Genomic DNA, 21,777 nt, shown 5'->3' with positions numbered 1-21,777 from the left:
GCTGGCCACTTATCCCTCTGCACGAGAACTGCTTACTCATCTACCACTGCTTTGTGAGGCTGCCTTTCTTAAAATCTTTGGAGAGAGCTAGGGATAGAGTATTAGACCCCAAAGTTCTGGTTGGAACCTGGCTTTAACACTGCGTGATGGGGCAAATGTTTGCCCACACAGGACCCCAATTTCTTCATCTTTACAACGAGGGTCCTGGAGATAAGCTGTAAGGGTCCATGTAAGTCTAGGAAGGCATGACAATCCATGGCATGATAGCACTGGCTATTTAGTTTTCATGTATTTCAGACAATGCATTTCAATGATGATGCTGTCTTTGTGGGAAAGGACTTCTTTTTCTTTAAATTCCCATAGAGTCCAACCAGTATTGGTTGAATACATAAAAGAATGGCTTTTCTCTCTTGCTTTAGATAATGGGAGTCGTTAACCTTATTAGTGGGTTGGATTTCAGCTATGGTGTTCAGCATTGTCATTGAGGGGAGGGCAGTGATGTACATGGTGTAGGGGAAAGAATGGGATTTGGGAGCCCAGTCACCTAGATTTGAATCCCACCTTCAAGATCCTGACTACTTAGTTTTTTTTAACTCTTTGAGCCTGAGTTTCCTCACTACTAATATGACATGAAGACAATAATGCAACCTGAGAGGTTTGGGAAGCTGAGAAATAATGTGTACAAAGCTCCTGGCACCTTACCTTGCATGAGTAGATATCACTCAATAAATGGTGGCTGTTTGTATAAGCATCAGGCATTAAAGGTGCTTTCAGGGTATGAACCGTGGAGCTCCTGTCACTGAGATATTTCTCCTGCATGAGGATAGGCTGCCTGCATTATATGCTTTCTGGGCAAGTCAGACTTAGGGTCCAAAGCCCACTTGTTGTGCATTAGCAGTGTGCCTGGAGGAGGAAGCATCTAGGCAGCACCGTGTGTTCAGGCTGCTTTCTACGTGATCATTCATTCATTCTTCCTAACAACCTTCCGAGGATCCCAACGCGTGTTCTCGCCAGTGACATGTGCAGCTGTGGAGGACACAAACACTTGACTAGGGTTAAAAAAAATTCCTGAGTGTTTTCTCTTTTGTTTTCCCTTGGCCTGAATAAAGCTATGAGGATCAGGAGACAGAAATGAATGTGGCCTTTGCTCTTCTCCCTCTCCTTAGAAGTGCATGGAAATCAGCGTGTGTGTGTGTGTGTGTGTGTGTGTGTGTGTGTGTACACTGCATACTCATGCAGGAAAAGATGCAGTCTCCAAGCCGGTGCTAGGTGTCATTGTGTCTAGTGAGGTGGAGAAAAGAAAAGGAGGCAGGGGTGGATAGTGATGGGTAGGGTTGAAGGAGAGGACTCTGGGAAATGTAGCTTGTTCTGTGAGCAGTTTACCAGCCAAATGATATTTTTGCAACCTACTGATCTCTAAAAGCTATTTGGAAGACTGCCAACATCTCAGTACATGTGTGCAGATGATTGCAAGATGCAAACATCACTCATCAAAAATCTGGAAAACCAGAGAAGTTGGGTCAGTTGGGAGTACAGAAGTCTGGATGAGGAGGTCGGCTTTAATCAAAGGCACTGGGTTTATGGGGAGCTTGCAGGTCATTTCTCAAGGGACCAAAGCTTCAGAATTGTAAGCATTATGGGCCTTGGGAAGACAAAGCTCCTATTTGACCCAAGATTTCTGCTGCCTGGGACTAAAAATCATGGTGGGAAGAGAACAAGGACTTCTCCAGCCTACTGGTATTTTGAAAATTATTTTTTCTAGACAACATTGAAATAAATAATTAAATATATATTATTCATTTCATATAGATGACATATATATAGGGAGAAAACATTACATCTACATGCATATATATGTACCACGTATATGTATATACCACTCTCTCTTTTCTTCCTAGACACCGTGCTATGCATTCTATGGCAGGAAATTAAAATGAGTCCACCTCGTTTCACATTCAGGTAGCACGAAGCATGAGAAGAAAAGGCCTGGGTGGAAGGTGCAGATGTATAGATGATTTCTAGGGAAAACTGCTGACCATAAACTCCATGTCAAAACTCCCAGTTTCAGCGTTTCACATGGGAATGTTATGGTCTCTGCGGCTAGCCTGGTCTGGTGGATCTGCCAATGATAGAGTCCCACCAGGTTGGAGATGTGGAAGGCAAGTAGGAGAGGCAGCTACTGGAGCTCATGCACCACCTGGGGAGGGACGTACAGAAGTGAGTGTCTGATGTCTTGTCAGCACTGAATGAGGACATCTCACCAAAATGCACACCTCCTAGTCTTGGCATGTTCCGGATGATTTTTGCATCTGTCCTTTCAACCTCGTTTTATTCTCAGTTCTTCTGTTGGAGAGGCAGTGTCACTGTGGCAAGGTAGAAATATGGGCCCTGCCACCAGACGGGCTAGAGTTCAAATCGTGGCTCTGTCCCCTTGACTGTGTGATCTTGTGTAAATTACTTAGACTCTCTGAGCCTCCGTATTCTCAACTGTAGAATCAGGCACAGCACACTTACCTGCCAGTGTTGTGGTTAGGACTGTGGGCAATAATTTATGTAAAGTACTTGCCACAGTTTCTGGAACACACCACAGGGCTTAAGAAATGGTAACCATTATCTTCCATGAGGGGTTACAGTGGGGTTAAGCACAATTTAGAGGGACACAGGGAAAGGACCTAGAACAAAGGCACTTGGGACGTGGATACAAGATCAAGACCAGTGGCTGCTGGACATCCTGCTGACCAGTAGAGACAGACCCTTACATGGCCAGGTCCTGAGGTCACTTGCGAGCCATCCTTTAAAATCTAAAGCCTTCAACAGTAGGCAGAAGAATACTAGTCTTATTAATCTTCCCTAGCCTACAGACAAAATCTTACACCCTAAGAAAGTGGAAAGGTCTCTGGAGTGGGAAGCTGGAGACCAGCTCTGACTCTGTACCAGGCAACTGCTAAGTCTGGAGCAAGGCTTTTGGCTTTCCTGGCCTCAGTTTCCCCAACTGTAAAATGAGGGGTCTGAATTGGATAGTTTCTAAGGTTCCTTCCAGCTCTAAAATTTTATAATCCTGAGAAGGGTTTATTATTTCCCTTCCAGGAAACGTGACCACATTGTATATTTGAAATCAGTTTAGTTTTACTGAGCCGAGCTTCATTCTACACATACATATGCACACTATAAATACACACATAAGCAGATGTATATACAGGCATTGAAAGAGGAAATTGTCCCTACACTTCAGTGCTTTCAATTGAGCCATCAAGTCACTCAGGTATTTATGATGGAGAGAAAAATACGTGCACTGTTTTCCTCTCTCTGGAGGATCATGCCAGGAACTCCGCCTGGATGTATAACTCGTGTTGGGAGAAAGAAATGAGACTTTGACGTGCGAGTGGTGGCTGGACGAAAAATGCGATAGCTTGTCTCCTCTCTGGCCCTGTATTTCATGCACCAGCACGGCTGTCCTTTCACTGTCTTTGATGGGCCCCACTAACAGACGTGCCCCTTTCTCTTCTTAAACCCTCCTGGTATTTGAATTAGTTTGGTTTCTGCCATGCCTGCATCCCCCAGCTATAGTACTATCTGTTCCTTTGGCCTGTGGATTTCTTTCTCTGTCATTCATGCAACCTATGCTTATGGGGCCATTACTCTGGGTCAGAAAGTGTGCTCAGTGTTGAGAATGCAGTTGTGTAGAGGACAGACTCTATGTTCTCCTCAAGACTCCAGCAGGGCCATGTTAGTTAGAGTAAAGCTGGCTACCCAAATACTCAGTGTTTTAATATAATACAAGTTTATTCTTGGCTTATGTCTTATCAATTCAGTGTGGGTATTTGACAGGCAGGCTTCAACATAGGCATTCAGGGAGCCAAAGCTTCTTCCACCTGGAGACTTATCACCCCCAGGGTTGTTCATCCTTTCCTTCCATTGGTAGATGGGTAGAGGACAATCATGGAGAAGGTTCATTCACTTCCAAACTATTTTAGCTCTGAAATGAAACTCATCACATCACGTGCACTAACTGAGTCATGTCCCCCTCCAGACTGAGGGCATGTGGTGAACAACATACACGATAGACAGGGAGCGCTAGTCTTCTGTGGACAGACGCCAAACGAGCACTCCCTGAAAGGAGCTTGGGAGCTACGAAAGGGGAGAATTGAGTGCTTGGGCAGGCCTAGCTGAGCCCAGGGACAGTGGAGGCTGCCCGAGGAAGCGAAGTGGAGTTCACCAGGCACAAAAAGAGGAAAGGCAGAGGTACTGACTGAGGAGCTTCAAAGCCTGTGGAGTAGGGAAAGGGGAGGATCTTCTAGAAGTGAAGCATGGATTAAAGCACTGTGTCAGAAGGGAAGGTGGGTGGGAGAGAGGGAGGGGAGGATGTTGCAGCTCATGAAGCTTCTAGTAGGCCATGATAAGAAATTCTGACTTTGTCCTAAAGACGAGGGAAGCGCCAGGAAATGTTTAAGCAGGGGATGTGTGATGACTGCTGCTTTTGAAAGCTCACCCTAGCTGCTGGTGAGGACGTGATGCTGAGACAGGCAGATTCGCTGAGGGCTACTGTGACTGTCTTGGGGAAGGACTATGGATGCAGCCCAAGGGGCTGTCAATGGGATGGAGAGTAGAGGGAGATTCAGGGGACATGTAGGTGGTAGACTCCTAGAAATAAGTACCTGTTGGAGTTCTCTGGTCTTGTCCTTCCTTCTTGGGTTATCACAGCAGCCTCTTGACAGAGTCATTGTGTCAACACTTACCTCTGCCAGCACTTAGATGAAGTGGCCAGTTCGCTCCCTCTATGGGTCAGGCTCTATATGGCAGGTAACACAGGCCACTCTAGCCAGTTTTAGCAGGAAGTGATATATTTACAGGTAGAGAAAATGCACAGAACTACTGGGAGGACAGAAGAAATAGATTCTAGGCAGGGCATTCAGGAGAAACTCCCAGTGCCCACTGCAGAACTGGCCCGCCAAGCAGCTGCCTCCTCTGCAGCCACCAGGAAGTTGGCACCTTAGCTGTCCCCTCTCCAGCCATGCTGCCACCCTCTGCCAGCAAAATAGAGGGCCACGTCCCGCCTCATCCTCCCCCCATAACTGCTCCAAATCAAAGCTTACTGCAGGGGCATCTGATCAGTAAAATTAAATCACATTTGCCTTCTAATGGCAGTGAAGCTGGAAAATGTGGTTCTGGGGAATCTCTGATGGGAAGCTAGGTTTCACATTCAGGGAACAATCCGAATGCAAATGGAGTGTTCCAGAGGTTTTGGGCAACCACGTATGACAGATGCGTATAACACTCCCCTGCTCACCATGGTGACTGTCTGGCACCCGTGTCTCATTGAAGGCTTGCAACAGTGCCACTGGACGCACTTTCTTCCCACTCACCAGTGAAGAAACTGACTCCTAGAGGCAAATGAGCTTGTCCACGGTCACATGGCAAGCAGTTGGCTGAGTTGAAATTTGCACCCAGCTTCATCCCCAAAGCCTGTCCTTTGCCCCTGTGTCTGTGGAATTATCGTACTTACCAATAATTTCTCCCAGGAAAACTCTCCTCAATCTGACCCCATTCTACCCATCCAGGTTTATTTTCCCTCTTGCCACCAGGACATGAGGGCAGAATGGCAGCCACCTGCAAAGCAAGTACATTCTTGGCATGTGTGGGCAGGACTGTGCCAAGTCATATGAGAACTCAAGCCGCCATTTGAGCCCAGTAAGGATCTTGTTAACACACACCATACACTGCTGCTCTGGGCAATAATAGAAGAAATACAATCGTTAAATTTTAATTAGGAAGAAAAGAGGTTCATTATTAGTTGTCATTCCTCATTGTTTCCTAATTATGCTCATTGCTTGATAAAATGAAAGACTACATTTCACTTGCATTGTGCTCTGTGCTCGCTCATGGCTGATGGAGAAGACACAATGTCCCGATTCCCGCTCCTCTGCCTGGAACCTGAACTGTCCATCCGTAAGCTCCAACCGAACAGCTGAAAGGTGACAAGGGAAGATACAGGAGTCAGATAGCCTGGGTTTAAGTTCAGCCCCCACCACTCACTAGGTCAGGTTATTTACCACATTAGATTTGTTTCTCCCTTAGGAAAACAAAAATCAAAAAACCTTCCTCCTGAGGTTCTATAAGGTTAACGTTACATAAGATAATATTGATAAAGTACCTGGCACAGGAGATGCTTTAGTAAGTGCCAGCTACTTTTATCATAGTGTTAAGGTTTATTATCAGCTAAAGGCTCAAATTCCAGGCTAAGAAGTGTAGACCAACTATATAAGTTTTGGGACATCCTGAAGACTTTTTCAGCAGGGATTAGATAGGATGGATGGGTGAGTGGTATTCAGGATCATCTGGTAGTTGATGCTGTAAAGAAGCAACTGAAAGCGTGAGAGGGAGAAAATGCATATTTGTTTCTAAATATAGTTTCACTTAATTGGGCTTCCCAAGAAAGATGTGATTTTTGACTTGTTTCTCTTGTCCCAAAGATGGGTTTGCCCCAAGCCCATTGGTACCATGAAGCCCACTGTAACCCTTGGTAGGAAAAGACAGGCAGCTTTAGGGCAGCCCATTGGAAGAGCACAGTGAATCAGTTTTGGGGACATTATGCAGCTTGGTGTGAGGTGCAGGTTGCATCTGCAATCCCCAGATTGGCTAAATATTTTTGAACTTCCTACTTGTGTCAAAGTTAATACCTCCATTTGTGTTTAATTATTTGAGTTCCCTGAGATTAAATTCACCTAGGGTATAGGGGATTTGGAGTTTTGCATCTAGCTAATGCCCCAATTTATGGGGCACATACGTGGAGTTAATTGGCTCCTGCAGAAAAAGAGAAAGGGAAGAAAAGCTTAAGGATGATTTTTTTTTCATTTGATATTGAGCCAAATATATTTATTTGGGTTAAAATGTGTAACTCCCAGAACTGATAGAAAATTCACAAGGCTGAGCAGACCTCATGCGTGGCCTGCTGTGGAAACGCTATTGCTGAAGGAAAACTGTTATCTTGACTAATTCTGTTTCGAAAAGCATTTACTGTAATATGAGTCAAATGGGTGGTGAGAAAAGCAGCAATCTTATTTTTGTTCCTTACAAGTTAAGTGGTACCCCTAGAGTAAAAATGTTTGTCTCACATTTAGAGAAGGAGGGAGCAGTAGTCAACCAGTGACGGAACGGAATATAAAAGAAAGGCCAGGAAAGGTCTCCGAAGAGGTTTTGGAATAAAATTTAGAGTTTTCAAAAGCCCCGCTGATCTGAACCTTGGGATGTTACCAAAAACCAGTTGCACGGCCAGAAGCTTACAGCAGTCAGCATCATAGTCAGAAGTCACAGGTCCAGGATTACTATAGTGTTAGAGTCCTAAGCTCCTGGGGCTGCAACCAGTGATTTTAGGGTCATTATAAGCATATTCAGTGTCTGACTCCTAGGGGACAGTTGGTGTGTGGGGTGGCAGGGTGATGTCCCCGTGAGGTGGCTGCTTCCTGGGGATGTCACTGTAGCCCCTGGCACTGGTCATTGGCTCTGTAGCTGCTAAATTATGTCCTGGTCTGTACACCCAGTGGGTGTTCATGCCTAAGGAGCCCACTCACCTTAGTCAAAGACCCCAGAGACAGGAACAGACACCTGAGCCTTCCTGGAAAGGGGATGAGCTGGCTACAAAACTGGGGACCTGCCTTCACTACTGCTTTTTTTTTTTTTTTTGGACAGTGTCTCACTCTGTTGACTAGACTGGAGTGCAGTGGCAGGATGATCTCGGCTGACTGCAGACTTATCCTCCCAGGCTCAGGTGATCCTCCCACATCAGCCTCCTGAGTTACTGGGACTGTGGGTGGCTGCCACCATGCTCGGCTTACCACTGGTTTTTATACTTTGCCCTGGATGCCTCTGGCTTCCACAGACATGATATTGAGCTGAGGGACAAAGCTTTGGGGATCCTCATGCCTACTTGATCCAGAACTGCTGTCTTTTTATCTGCTTTACATGCCGGAAGTTTATAGATTTTGTTAGCATTTTTGGAAATGATTCTCTTTGCCCAAATAAGTAAACATCTGCTATAAAGTTATTCTCCACTTTGAGATAATTATTTATTTCTGGTTATAAGGGTAATATATGTATGATGTGGAATATCTTTAAAACACTAAAAAATGGGTAAAAGAAAAGAATCTGATTACTCAAAAACTACCACCATCAATGTTTTAGGTAATTCTTTCTGGTCTTTTTTCATGCACATATTTTTTAAAAAAATGTTTTCCAGTTTATGATGAAGAGTACAACTCAGGAATAGCCAAAGGAAATAGATATACAGGGCAAGGGAAGAGAGTGGGGACAGTGGCGAAGGGCAGCATTTTCCCTTTGGGGCACGTCACACTCCCAGCCCATTACTGTGTTTGCCTGGAAGTTCCCCTGCACATATTTTTATGTGTTTCAGATGGTACTGCATTCACCGCAACCAATGCTTTTCATGATTATTTTTACTTAAGATTATTTCAAAAGCATCAATAATATGGTAGTATCATAATTTCCTTGTTATTATTATTAGTCTTACTTTTCATTTATTACACGTAAAGCTCTCCCAAATTTTTAATTCTTTTCAAAGGATCAAGTCTCAGCTGCAGCATGATAGGTTTAAAACATCCGGATGTTTTAAAGGTTAGAACACAACACAAAATTATCTTGCAAAAGGGTCGTGCTGACTTGCTTTTCCATAAATCACAGAAGAAACTGCCTAATGTATCATACCTTCATACCTTCACTAGCACTGGGTATTTTTCTTTTAAAAAATAGCATCGTATTTCTTTGATTATCTGTAATTTGAGTATTTTTCATATTTGTTATCTGGTTGTATTGTTAGGGGGTTCTCTCAAAAAAACAAATCTGAAACTTTGCTTTTCTACTTAGAAAGTCCCTGTGGTCCCCAGTGCCCACATCCAGGGCATAGTCCTATGGTGCACAAATGGGTGTGACCACACTCATTTGACGAGAGAAATATTTTCTGCTCACAGTTTTTCATGCCATATTTGTGTGACCCTGGACAAGACCCTTCATCTCTCTTAGTCTTAATTTCCTTACCTACAAAAATGGAAATAATGACACCAACCTCTTAGAGTCAAAGATTAAATGAGATGTCCCTTGTAAGAAATCCAGCAGAGCATCTGTTACAGAATAGAGCTCTAGGATGAGTGTAACTTCTGTCATGACAAAGTATACAATCTCTCATGAGAATAACAGCCAACATTTAACAACCACTTTCTACTAGCCAGGAACTGTGCTAATGTTGCAGGAATTTGAATATCGGGGGTGGGATTCTCCCGCTATGCTAAGCCCTGTACATATGTAAAATCATCTAGCCTCACAATACCACATGTGAACGATGATATTATTATGTTTATTTAATAGGGAAATGGAGACAAAGAGAGATTAATGAACTTGCCCAAATTTATACCACTAGTAAAAGGAAAAGCCAGGAAATGAATCCATTTTTAGGGGACTTTTAACATGGGGTCCCATCTTCTCTCAGGCCTTCTCATACCTGAGCTCTGGAATCTTGGCCACATGGAACTTCATGGCCTTTCCAAAACACGTCGTGCCCTTTCACCCTCTTGTGCCTTTGTACATGCTCTTCCCCTCCGTGAATCTGCGTCTCTGTTTTTCACCTTGAAAGCCCTTTTCACCCTTTAACGTTTGACTTAAGTGTCCCCTCCACTAAGGACAAAATCAGCCTCTCCTTACTTTGAATTCCATTAATACTTGTACTTTTATCCCCTAAAGCACTTAGCCCCTTGTGTGTGCACATTGTGCATGTATATGCATATGTATATATGCATGCGTTCATGTGTGTGTGCACACAAGTGTGTGTGTCTTGTCATTTTGCTTGCAATATATGCTCACAATATATATCTCCCTTTCTAGACCCTGGGTTTCTAGTAGACTACAATTTTATTTTTCTATTATTTCTAATTCCTAGTCTGATGCCTAATACCTAGAAGGTGTCCAATCAGTATCTATTGCATGAATAAACATGACTGGGGAGAGAACTGGAAGAAGTAGAGCTTTCTGGAGGCCTTCATATGACCTCCCCTATTAAGTTCTGTATAAGGCTAGTCCCATAAAAAAATAACCTCTCCCTTTTTAACTGGCCATTGGCTGCAGCTTGCCCTCCATGCAGACATGCCTGTGGTTGCCAGCTGCACTCGCAGCGAGCCCAGAGAGCCTCAGCTACATGTTTTGAGCTTTGCATTCCTGCTGGTAGTACAGTGCAGCAAGCTGGCCTGCTTCTCACTCTCTGGCCCTGCACTTGGGTTTCATAAGAAGCCTAAAGGAGACTCCTCAGCTCCTGCATGGGCTCTGGAAAATTGACTCTTTTGGGACTATCTCGGCAGGGACAGATTACAATATGCAAATGAGCCAGAGGTGACCCAGAGCTGGCCACAAGGAATAGTGTGCACAAAGAAGAAGACAGGACATGGCTCCTAGGGTTTTCAGGCCAGACATAGGATGTGCGATGTGGGAGTGATTACAGTATGCATTCTGGGAGCCCAGCACTAATCATGCAGAGGGTATAATAAAAAATATTGTATTAGCTTCCTGTTGCTGCTGTAACAAATTACCACAAACTTGGTGGCTTACAACAACACACATTTATTCTCTTGCAGTACTGGAGGCCAGAAGTCTGAAATGGGTTTTCATGAGCTAAAATCAAGGTGCCAGCAGGGCTGTGCTTCCTCTGGAGGCTCTTGCGGTTGGTCTGTTTCTTTTTTTCTTTTCTTTTCTTTCTTTCTTTTTTTTTTTTATTTGAGACAGAGTCTCACTTTGTCACCAGACTGGAGTGCAGTGGCACCATCTCGGCTAACTGCAACCTCTGCCTCCCAAGTTCAAGCGATTCTCCTGCCTCAAGCAATTCTCCTGCCTCAGCAATTCTTCTCCTACAGGCGAGCGCCACCACGCCCAGCTAATTTTTGTATTTTTAGCAGAGATGGAATTTCACCATGTTGGCCAGGATGGTCTTGATCTCTTGACTTCATGATCTGCCTGCCTCAGCTTCCCAAAGTGCTGGGATTAAAAGTGTGAGCAACCGCGCCCGGCCCTGTTTCTTGTCTTTTCAGGCTTCTCCAGATTACTCTAATTCCTGGACTAACAGCCTTTGCTCGCTCCCCTTGTTTCTATCATCACATCTTCTTCTTCCTGTTATGTTCCCAGTGTCTCTCTACCTCCCTCTTCTAAGGACATTTGTGATTGCATTTAGGACCCAGTTGGATAAGTCAGGATCACCTCCCCGTCTTGACATCCTTAATGCAATCACATCTACAAAGTTTCTGTCACCATGGAGGGGAATATCCAGAGGTTCCAGAGATTAGGACCTGGGTATCTGGGGCCATTGTTCAGCTCTGTCTCTGTTCTCCCCACTCTGTAAGTGGGATGCCCGACTCCTTCCTTCCTTCTTTCCATTCTGCCTTTGGCAGGCATGTGTTTCCAGCACCTGCTCAGGACCAGATCCCATGTCAGGCACGGGAGATCCAGAGAGGGGCACCATCTCATCTGTGGGCCCAGAAGCGGTGGCGGGTGGGTGAATAGTCACCACAGTGTGACTACAGTGTGACAAGCAGTGAGGGACTGAAGAGGGGCCATTGCCTCCACTGCCAGAAGAGGGAAGGGGTCACAGAGTTGTGGGTCCCAGGAGTTGGTTTAATGAGTGAGGAGTTTTCTAGGTAGACAGCATGTGGGAAGACAACATCCAGGCAAAGGAAATAGCAGGGACTGATGTGTCAGCACAGGGGCATTTGGGAACTCTAAAATAAGAGAGTCGGGTGAGATTACCCAGAGAAAATGTCCGGATATCTGACTTTCTACCATTTGATAACACAAGTGATATTCGAACAATTGGATGGGGCAGTGGGCAGGAAGCGGCTCTGACAGATTGGGGGCACACCCCAATCTGTACCAGGAGTCAAGATTTCTCCACTAACTTGCTAGGTCACCTTAGAAAAATCAGGTGGGACAGACGGGCTTCAGTCCTTGACCTTCAGTGCTTGCGGGAAAGGCTCAAAAAAGGGACACATGCTCACTCCTTCCCTCTGGGCCTTGGCTTTCACTGGTTTTCTTTCCTGAACTGTGCCTGTGTGCCTCTCAGCCCTGGTCTTTCAAGCCTTCCTCAGCTGCTCCAGCTCACCCTGACCTCCCTCGTTGAATCAGCACAGCATAAAGCACTGAGTGGGTGGAGGTGGGCAGAACACGGGGTGAGGGGCACAGACCCTGGAGCCACACCACCCAAGGTCACACCTCCCAGCTGAGAGTCCCTACCTCTCCTTACTCGCATTTGCACAGCTATAAAATGGGTCTGTTGGGGCTCAGAAAGCAGTACCTTAAAATGAAGGCCTCAGCAGCAAAAATGTTTCTCTGATCTCCTGCCCTCCTGTCTCTCCTCCCGTCCCATTCCTCCCCGAAGCTAGCCTTAGAATCCCTCTTTCCCCAGAATGGGTCATGAAAACCAGAACACTTCTTCCCCAAAGCCAGCCATAAAAAACCTAAAAATATTACTCAATTTTCCCTTCACCTTTCTGTATAAAAACTGGCCATAAAGAAATAATCTGACCTCCTCGTTTGACTGTGGGCCATAGGACACCCATTCCAGAGAGGACTCTGCCCCATACCCAGAAGGAAGGAATTCATGCTCAGAGAGGTCTAGAGAACCTAGACAGACAGGCCTTACTGGATTTTCCCTCTCAGTCTATTGCCATTAGATCATACTATTTTTATGCAATCAGATTTCTACATGACTGTCCATACTTTGTTGAACTTAAGCATTTAAATGGACAATTTCCCTTGTATCTTTGGACCTTTGTTCTGAAGGCTCCTGTATACATATTCATACATCTGTATGACTTTTTTTGCCAATTAATCTGCCTTTTGCACATTGGTTTTCCAGCAAGGCTTCAGATGGCCATGGGGAAAATTTCCCTTAGCCCCTGCAGGAACAATGCAGAGAGTGCAGCTTATCTGAAGCACCCACTATATTTAAGCTGTTATCATCACACAGTTGGATGCCTAATACATCAAATACCTTTGCATCCATTCTATAATGGTTTTGTGAGCCAGTTTCTCTTCTTTACTTGTAAGCCACCAGAGGGCAGGTCTGTTGATGCAAAGTTAGTTATCACTCATGTCAAAAATTATCTCAATGGGTGTTACGAGAGCTCGCAACTGTGACCTTGGTTTTTGTTTTATTCCATCGGTGAGGAGGCTGTCCTTCAAGAAGAATCTGCTAGAAAGACTTTCCAATGCTTCTTAATTTTGGAGGGCCACAACTGGCCAAGAGGGCCCCAATTTATCTGACTTCTAATTCAAGGAAGTGATCCATGAAGAAAATCTAATTTTCCCCAGGCCTTCTCATTAGCCCTTATGTATGCTCCATTATTACGGGAAGTCCAAGCTCTCCTCGGTGCTGCTGCATGCAGTCCTAAGCCACCTCCACTCTCATTATTTCTGGGCATCTCTGGGCACTTACAAGTCTTCATTAATGAACCTCTGGGAGTTTTCACAAAGGTCCTGTGCCTGCACACCTCCTGAGGATGGATGCTTGCCTCTGGCACTGATTGCGGGGCCCCCAAGGGAAAATTGATCTCCTAGATCAATAGCCTAGAACTTTGCTATTTCCTGGAGCTCCTAAGCTCCCAAACCACAGAGGTGCTAGCCTCCAGTTCCCAGTGCGGTGGAGCTCCCACAGTCCATGCCGAGAATGCACCTGTGTGAGCCTCTCCGGGCTACTCTGGCCTTGCTTCCCCGAGAGCATCTTCTTCTGCCTCTGGCTCTTCTCCTCATATGACTGGTCAGAAGATGGGCATTATCCCCATCTCTCTCTCTCTCTCTCTTTCCTCTTCTTCCAGTTGTGTCTGTGCAGAAAGCCTCCTTGGCATTGGAGCATGACTCCAGGGTCCCCACACATACCTATTAATGCCTGAATCCCTGCAGACAACTCAGCCTGCACTCAGCTGAGAGCTCAGATTAGCAGAGTTCCTGCCATGACTCCATTGAAAAGCTCACAGGCAATTTTCCATAGAGATTATGACTATTTGACAATCAGGTTTGAGGAAGGACAAGGCCAGAGCTGAAGGAAGTATACAACACTGGGCATGTGGAGGGCACATCTGCTCCCTCCAGTATGATCGCACCAGCTGAATTAATTTCCTGGGGGTTAGGAGCCCCTGGAAATGACTGGAACATCCATACCTGTCAGAGAGGTGAGGAGGAGAATACAAATAGAAGTTAAATTCCAGGGGAGACTGCAGCCTCCACCATGGGGGTAGGAGGAGTCTGATTCAGGAGGCTCTGAGCCTTGGAGTCTGAGAGCTGGGGGGAGCAGGGGTTCCTGTAAGTGTGAGTACCTGTCCCTTGAATCTACCCTTGAACCATCACCCTGTTGGTATTTGATATGTAGATGAAAAAAAGGCCTACGGGCTAAAATAAATAAGCCAATAAAGATGTAGCTTCCAGGGACTCAAAAACTAGATGGAGGATCACTTTTTAGAGTAGCATATACTTAGCACTTGGGAGGCTGAGGCGGGCAGGTTGCTTGAGCTTAGGAATTCTAGACCAGCCTGGGCAACATGGTGAAACCCCATCTCTACCAAAAAAAAAAAAAAAAAATACAAAAATTAGCCGGGTGTGGTGGCACACACCTATGGTCTAGCTACTTGAGAGGCTGAGGGGGTCAGATCGCTTGAGCCCAGCAGGCAGAGGTTGCAGAGAGCTGAAATTGTGCCATTGCACTCCAGCCTGGGCAATAGATTAGAATAGAGGGCAGGCGTGAAGACAGAGGGAGAGTTGCAGGCACTGGTCAGCAGGCAGGGGGCCAAGCAGGTGGGGAGTGAAGAATGGGTGGGGGGTATAGGGAGGGAGATGATGCACAGAGGACAGACATTAGCTCCCAGTGGGGCAGGAGGGGTGGTGAGGGCAATAAGGAAGGGCTTTTGTAAGCCTTCATCCTTTCTTCAGCACCTGTGACTTGGTTCTGCCCATGTAATGGGGCTGTTGTGAGATTCAAATAAAGTACAGATCAAGGTGCTTTGGGAGTTTTTCAGTTCCAAGCACAGGTAAAGGAAAAGAGAATTATTAAGGGGTTGTAATAGGGTCTCATAGTTTCAATTTAGGGGAGGCAGTGGTAGGAAGTAAAATTTGCATTGAGTGTGATAGCTTTTTTTTTTTTTTCAGTTTTTCATCCAGAGATTCTGAGGTTTTTGATGGAATCCATGTCTCCATTCATCTGTTCATGTTTTCAACACAAGCCTGTTGCCCTTACTGAGTGACAGGCCTTGGGCTGGGGATGGCCATGGACTGGGAAACTGGGCACATGTGTGGTATCTGCTCCAGCGCTGTCTCCTCAGCATCCCAGTGGGGACATGAGGAGGGCAGGGCCCCCAGCCTGAGACGGTATCATAGAACGGGTCTCTTTTGGCCCTGAAAGCCAAGGATTTCAGACCCACCCAAACGCCGCATTGCTGTGCTGCACTTTTAAAGGGCTGCTGACAGCTGTCGTTAGCTGAGCACTAAGAAGGAGTTGCTTTATAATCACCACTGAGTGACTGTAAACACCATGTGTCTCTGAAGAATATTCGGAGCATCAGGCAACTTGTTAGCTTTTGTCTGGGCTGGAGAGAGGAAAGGGAAGTTCCCTTTGAGTGAAAACATAAAATCAACTGTATGGTTCTAATTTAATTTTAATTCACGTTTTTAGACGTGGAGTTTGTTAGAAGGGCTGACATTTCGCTGTGGAAATCTATAAGGGCTGAATTGTCCTCACATTAGAAGATTTTTAAAAGAAGTTCTTTGCCACTAGGTTGCAATTTGTTAAAACAAACAATAGCATAACCACAGTGCAATCGGATGCCAAGATATTACTGGACTCAGCGAAAATCAAGTAATCTTTTTTAGGTTCTGTTCTCTCCCAGCTAAGCTCCCCAGCAATGTCAGAAAATGACAAATTGCAGGATGAATGTAAGAGCAGTGCCTTCAAAAATACAATAGTTATATAAACCATCTATTGTTAATGAAGAATATAATGCAATTTGCCTGTCTGTAATACAATTATGTAAATCAAAGAAAGAACTATCCAGAAATCTCTTTACATTCCGATTAAAATGAGATAATTTATCAAACAGAATATTACTGATTATGTTTATGTGTTGCACATTAATCCTGTTACAATAATGTATCCTTCTCGTAATGTAATGGATTTGTGCAATCTAACAGAAAATGACTTTTATACTATCCACAATTAGAAAAATATTCAAAGCATATCCATCCCAATGCAATAGCACATGTCTACAACTGTACAATAAACCTATTAAAACAAGCAGAGCTTATGAATGTAACCTTCATCCCAATAAAGATGACAGTGCATTCAATTTTATTGTACTCATTACCTGAACAACTCCACAGATAATAAATACTAGGAGTAAATTAGTTTAACCTTCTTGATCTTTTTTTTTTTTTTTTTTTTTTTTTAAAGAAAAGAAACGTACTTTAATCAATAGCATTAATGTCACCTCTCCCCATCCGGATCTTTTGGTTGGTTAAAGATAATATAATTTTATATATAAGACATTTCCAGAAAATCCTTCATAAATGAGTTACACCTATTTCTACTTTTTGGTAGGTGTTTGGAATTATACATTTCCACCAGGTCAGGACTTTCACAAAATGTTATCATTTCCCATGTTGTTTGTGTTCATATATGTTGGGAAAGAACTATGCTTTGGATAGAAATACTGCTTGAACAGCATTCGTCCATAGGCGGCACATGAATCCCCACTCTTCTCTGTGCATCACAGCCAAGAACTAATGAGGAGTACTGTCAGGAAAAACAAGAACCCAAATAATTGGCTAAGGTCTCTCTTGTGCTTCTATTGCCAAGGATAATCATTTTTGCGTTTAAACCAATCTCTTCTACCTTGATGAGAGTCATTAGCATCTGACAGTGAGTGATAATGTGCTTAAATTTCACACCTCTTGGCCTTGTTTGCATTGTCAACGTTTTCCCATATGCATACCTTCGCACTAGGAATACAGGTTGACTTAAACAAATGTTTATCTTTTGTAGTAAAATTGTAAACCCTAGTGTAATTGCAAATTCTCAAATCGTTTTTCCATGCCTTTAAATATCTTTAAGCCAGTTTTGCTTTAGCTTATGCCTGAAATATTATTCTCTCAGCAATACCGGGGGCTGGGGGATGGGAAAGGAGTTCTCTTCCTATTTTGATTTGACCGACCTGCCAAATCAAGAAAATAAGAAAAAAAAATTCCATGAAAAGCAGCATTTCTTTCCACTTGTGAGTAGCTGACTATGCACACACACACATATTAACACAAAGTACGATAGACAAATCTATTAGCCTTCACCGCACCAGGCCAGCATTTATTGTAACTGTAAAAGAATATTTCCTCTCAAGGAAAGAAGGAAGGAAAGAAGGAAGAAAGAAGGAAGGAAGGAAGGAAGGAAGGAAGGCAGGCAAGGAAGAAGGAGGGTCAGTATTTAATAACCCAACAGTTTTGTTGTCATCTAGAGTTTCTGAATGGTTTCCATGTAGATTGTTGAGAAGTAAAACCTTGCTGCTAGCTATCAATTCCACAGAGTGAGTCCTTAACAATGAAGAAGAATGATGAATAGAAACATAGCTTGCAGTGGCTAAAAAGTTTTTTCTTTCTATGGCATACCATCTGGTTTGGAATACTGTTGAATTTTCTTTTCCTCAAGAATGGACTGGGTTGTCCTAAGTGGAGACATTTGATGAAAGAAGAATTTATATTGCCTCTGAGCTATCTGGAAAGATTTTGCACCTCTGCTCAAAGGGGTGCAAAGGAGCATCTTCCACTCAGTAAGATTTTCTAGGTTAAGGCAAGGAGATCTGGTAGCTTTGACTTATCAGAAATGGGGGGATTAGAAAAATAGTACTAAGAGTGGAAGTGAGGAGTCTGAGGAGACAGCACATATGGAAGACATCACGCTCCCTGCACAGCCCAGAAGGACACCAGACCCGAAAGTGGTTGAGCATGCACTAAAAGCTTGGGTTGGAAGACAACTGCAGTGGAAGAACAAGACTTGAGTGGATAGTCTGGGCACATCAGAGCTGTGCCAGACTGTCTTAATACTGTGTTGTAGGCTTTAGAACTGGGAATTCCAGATCCCTCTGCCATGAAGATGAGCTAGAGAGAATGTAATGAACTCTCTTTCAGAGATTGAGCTGAGAGCAAACACGCATCTGGTAGAAGATAAAATAATGGGCAGGACACCCTGGGGAAGAGGGAACAATTGCATGTTTTCTTTTTTTAATATGAAGTATATTAGCTGAGTGCCAACTGTGTATCAGGCAATGTTTGGGGCACATTAGTGGCATACATCAACAAATGTCTACCTTCATGAAGCTTGTAATTCCAGATGAGCAACACAGGCAATGAATAAATACACAGTGTAACATATTAGTAGGGGATAAATGCTGGGGAGGAAAGTAGAACAAACTGAGAGAGATGATGTAAGAGTGTAGGAGATGATATTTGCAATTTTAAAAAGAATTACAGTTTTGTTGTGAAAACTTATTTTAAAAAATTGCTTTAAAGAAAGCATTCTGCCTAGTTAAGGCCTCTGTTGTCATGAGGATATGCAACTAATTTGCATTTCCATAAATATGTGTGAAGTTTGATACACAGGTCCTTTAGGGCCCTGTTCTCAACAGATAACTTCCTGGAATTTACATCTGAAATCAAGACATAGGAAAAGGATCTTGATTAGTTATTTTACTAGTTATTCTTCTCTGTGTTGGACAATAATCAATGGTATCATTTTAACTGCAATAAAATATTTATAATTGTTTTTAACTTGATTATATTTAGTGGAGGTGGTTCAGTTAGGCTTCTTTAGTTGAAATAATGGGTTAGGGATCCCAAAAGATAGCATTAGAGACTGCACATGCTCCCGCAGTTACCCAGATAGTTCAGTTTCTCTGTGGAATATTCCATTTCTGCTGAGGCTATTTACCTTGCTTTGTGTCCTAAAACCAGACCAACCATACACATACTTTCATCACTGATGATCAACTGAACTGGACCAAGAATTAGACCAAGAGTGTACTCTGCCGCTGCAGTGGGCCACTCAGACCTCTGTTAAGGATGGAAGTGCTCATATTCTCAGCTGCCGGGAGTCTTGGCAGCATCCAAGATCATAGTCTCTTGCTGGGGTCAACTGGCATCCAATGATTCGTCAGTCCATGGTGGTTAGAAAGGCCTGGCCCCCTTGCCCCAAGAAGGAGCAACTCTGAAAAGGCATCCGAGCTCCTGAACTCCTCCTGGAATCAGCTGAGGCCTGCTGAGAGTGTATCAAAGTTCAACTCTTCCCTCTTCCCAGCACCACTTCCCTCACTCCCTAATAAACCTGCTGAATGCATTTTGCCTTCTCAGTCTGTTTCCCAAGGAACTTGATATAAGAAATGATTTCAGCTCTGTTTGCTGATGATGCATGTTTGCAGTTATGTCCTGGTCCTCGTACTCCACTCTGTTATCTCTCTGCCAATTTCTGACCCTTTGGCCCTCTTTCCAATATCCATTTTCATGCTGTCTATTTGGACTGCTATATGGCTTCAGCATCCTGAGTTTTAACCTTTGCTCCTACCAGTTCTGGCCTTTTTTGGAAGGATAAAACCCCATCCATTCTAGCCTCAATTCAGCATCCTAATCCTGCTTCCTCTCCCTCTCGTTCCATCCTGAGCAGCTGACTTCAGAAATGACCTTATCTTACAGGCTGCACAGTGCCCATTCCATTAAGTGCTGAGACTCTTGTAAGCCTTAGGAGAAAGCAGTATGAGACTAGGATGCAATAGACATGGAGTTGTGGGCTACACACAGCAGTAATGGGGTTCTTTCCTTCCACAAACTGGCTGAGTTTATGCTCACACACAGGCCCTCTACACACAGTGTTTTCTTAAAACAATCATGATTTTCAACGATAATATTTTCATGGAGATGGGCTTGGATTTGAACTCCTAGCTAGGGGAGTCATAACTGACCTAAAAGTCTACTTTAATTTTTCCTTAAATAATCTCTCTTGGTATATTATTACCGTAGGGTTTTGCAGGCATGGTTTCTCTTACTGTGTTATTCCAAATGAAACACCACCTCACTGTAACTGACTTTGGTGCCCCTTAATAGCTGAGGAATTTTTTTCAGTTGCCTGTCTTTCTAAAATTATCCATGACTCCTGCACGGTTGGGTAAAGTTAGTTCCTCCAAAGAGTTATAAATCCAGGGTCCCCACTGAGCCCATTGTTTTAGATCCAAAAGTGTATGAATTGCTGCCCCAAGAGTTTTCTTTATTCTTTGTTATAAAATAGGTAACCGGATATCACTGACTGAAAATCCTCCTTCGAAGACTTTCTGGCATCCGACTTCACTTTCAAGTCTTGCAAACCTTATTTTGGAAAAATGGTCATTTATAATATCAACATTTCTAGATCATGTTTTAAAGACGGTTACAGGCATTCAGAGTAACCACATGCCAATGCTGTCTACTTCTAATCTAACAACCCCCTAGGTTGAAACCAGAGTGAAACTTAGAGACAGGCGGCCAAGAGCTGAAACACTCTTGGGGGATATATATAATCTCCAAACTCAACCAAAATTGTTTCCACTCAAAATTAATACTTGGAAACAGATTTTGAAGCCCAAATTTAGACTCTGTCTTCAGTTTCTTGGTTTGTTGTGGAGCCAACTACTTGAAATAAAATGTATTTGAAGCTGATAGAACATTAAAATGATTGTCTTTTACATTGAAAAGACAAATGACACAAAACATTTAAAAGGATGCCTCACTTTATCCCACAGCCTTCCTAGACAAGGACCAAGGATTGGCTGATGTCCATAGCCAGAAAGGGCCGTTACCAAGATAGTGGATAATACCTCTGTTTACACACGTGATTCTTCTGTAGCCTAAGTAAGAGTCTCTGCTTGGTGAATGCAGTTGCAATTCATATTTATGAAGGGAACGTGATACGGTGGAAAGCATGTTGGACTTGGAGTTAGAAAATCTACATTCAAAGTATTGCTTTATCAGTTCCAAGCTATGCAATCTTGAACAAATAATGTAGCCTCTTGGAATATGTAAAATGAGACTAACCAGCTTGCTCTGCCTCCTCTTTAGAGCTGCTTAGGGGGGTCACATGAAGAAATGTATGCAAAAACACCTTGTCACTATTCCAAATGCGTGGTGTTACTGTGCTAGTCTATCTTTTAAAATTGCTTTTCAAATTTTAACAGTTCTTGCCATCTCAGATCAGAGTATCAGACTTTATTTAACCAGTAATTTGCTGCGAAAAGGGAAGTATAAATACAGGCAAAATGGATTTCCCAAAGATGATCCCCTATAATAAACATTAATTAGAGCAGTGTTCTTGTCCAGAATACCTAGAGAGTTTTTCCCAGAGGTTGAAAAGCACTTCCTGACCATTCAACACAACCAATTTTAAAAGTCTGAGCCTTTAATTATTGTTTTATTTCTATATTCATATATTTCACAAAAATGTTTTGAAGATGTGTGAAATTCCAGGCAATATTCTATTAGGATTTCCGGAAAACATAAATTTGAATTTCAGATCAATAGCATAATTTTTAAGTATAATACTCAGACTTTAAATTCATACTCCAACTTACAATTGCCCCTCTAGTATTGAGAACCACGCCAGCATTCTAATGTTCTAAAATACTGTGTTGGCCAGAAGTAAAAAATTATTGCACAAGCATACTTATACTAAAAAGTTATTTG

The sequence above is a fragment of the Macaca mulatta genome, chromosome 12, assembly GCF_049350105.2.
Source record: "Macaca mulatta isolate MMU2019108-1 chromosome 12, T2T-MMU8v2.0, whole genome shotgun sequence".
Lineage (NCBI taxonomy): Eukaryota > Metazoa > Chordata > Mammalia > Primates > Cercopithecidae > Macaca > Macaca mulatta.
The sequence above is the reverse complement of the archived record's forward strand: the minus strand, read 5'-3'. Positions refer to the sequence as shown.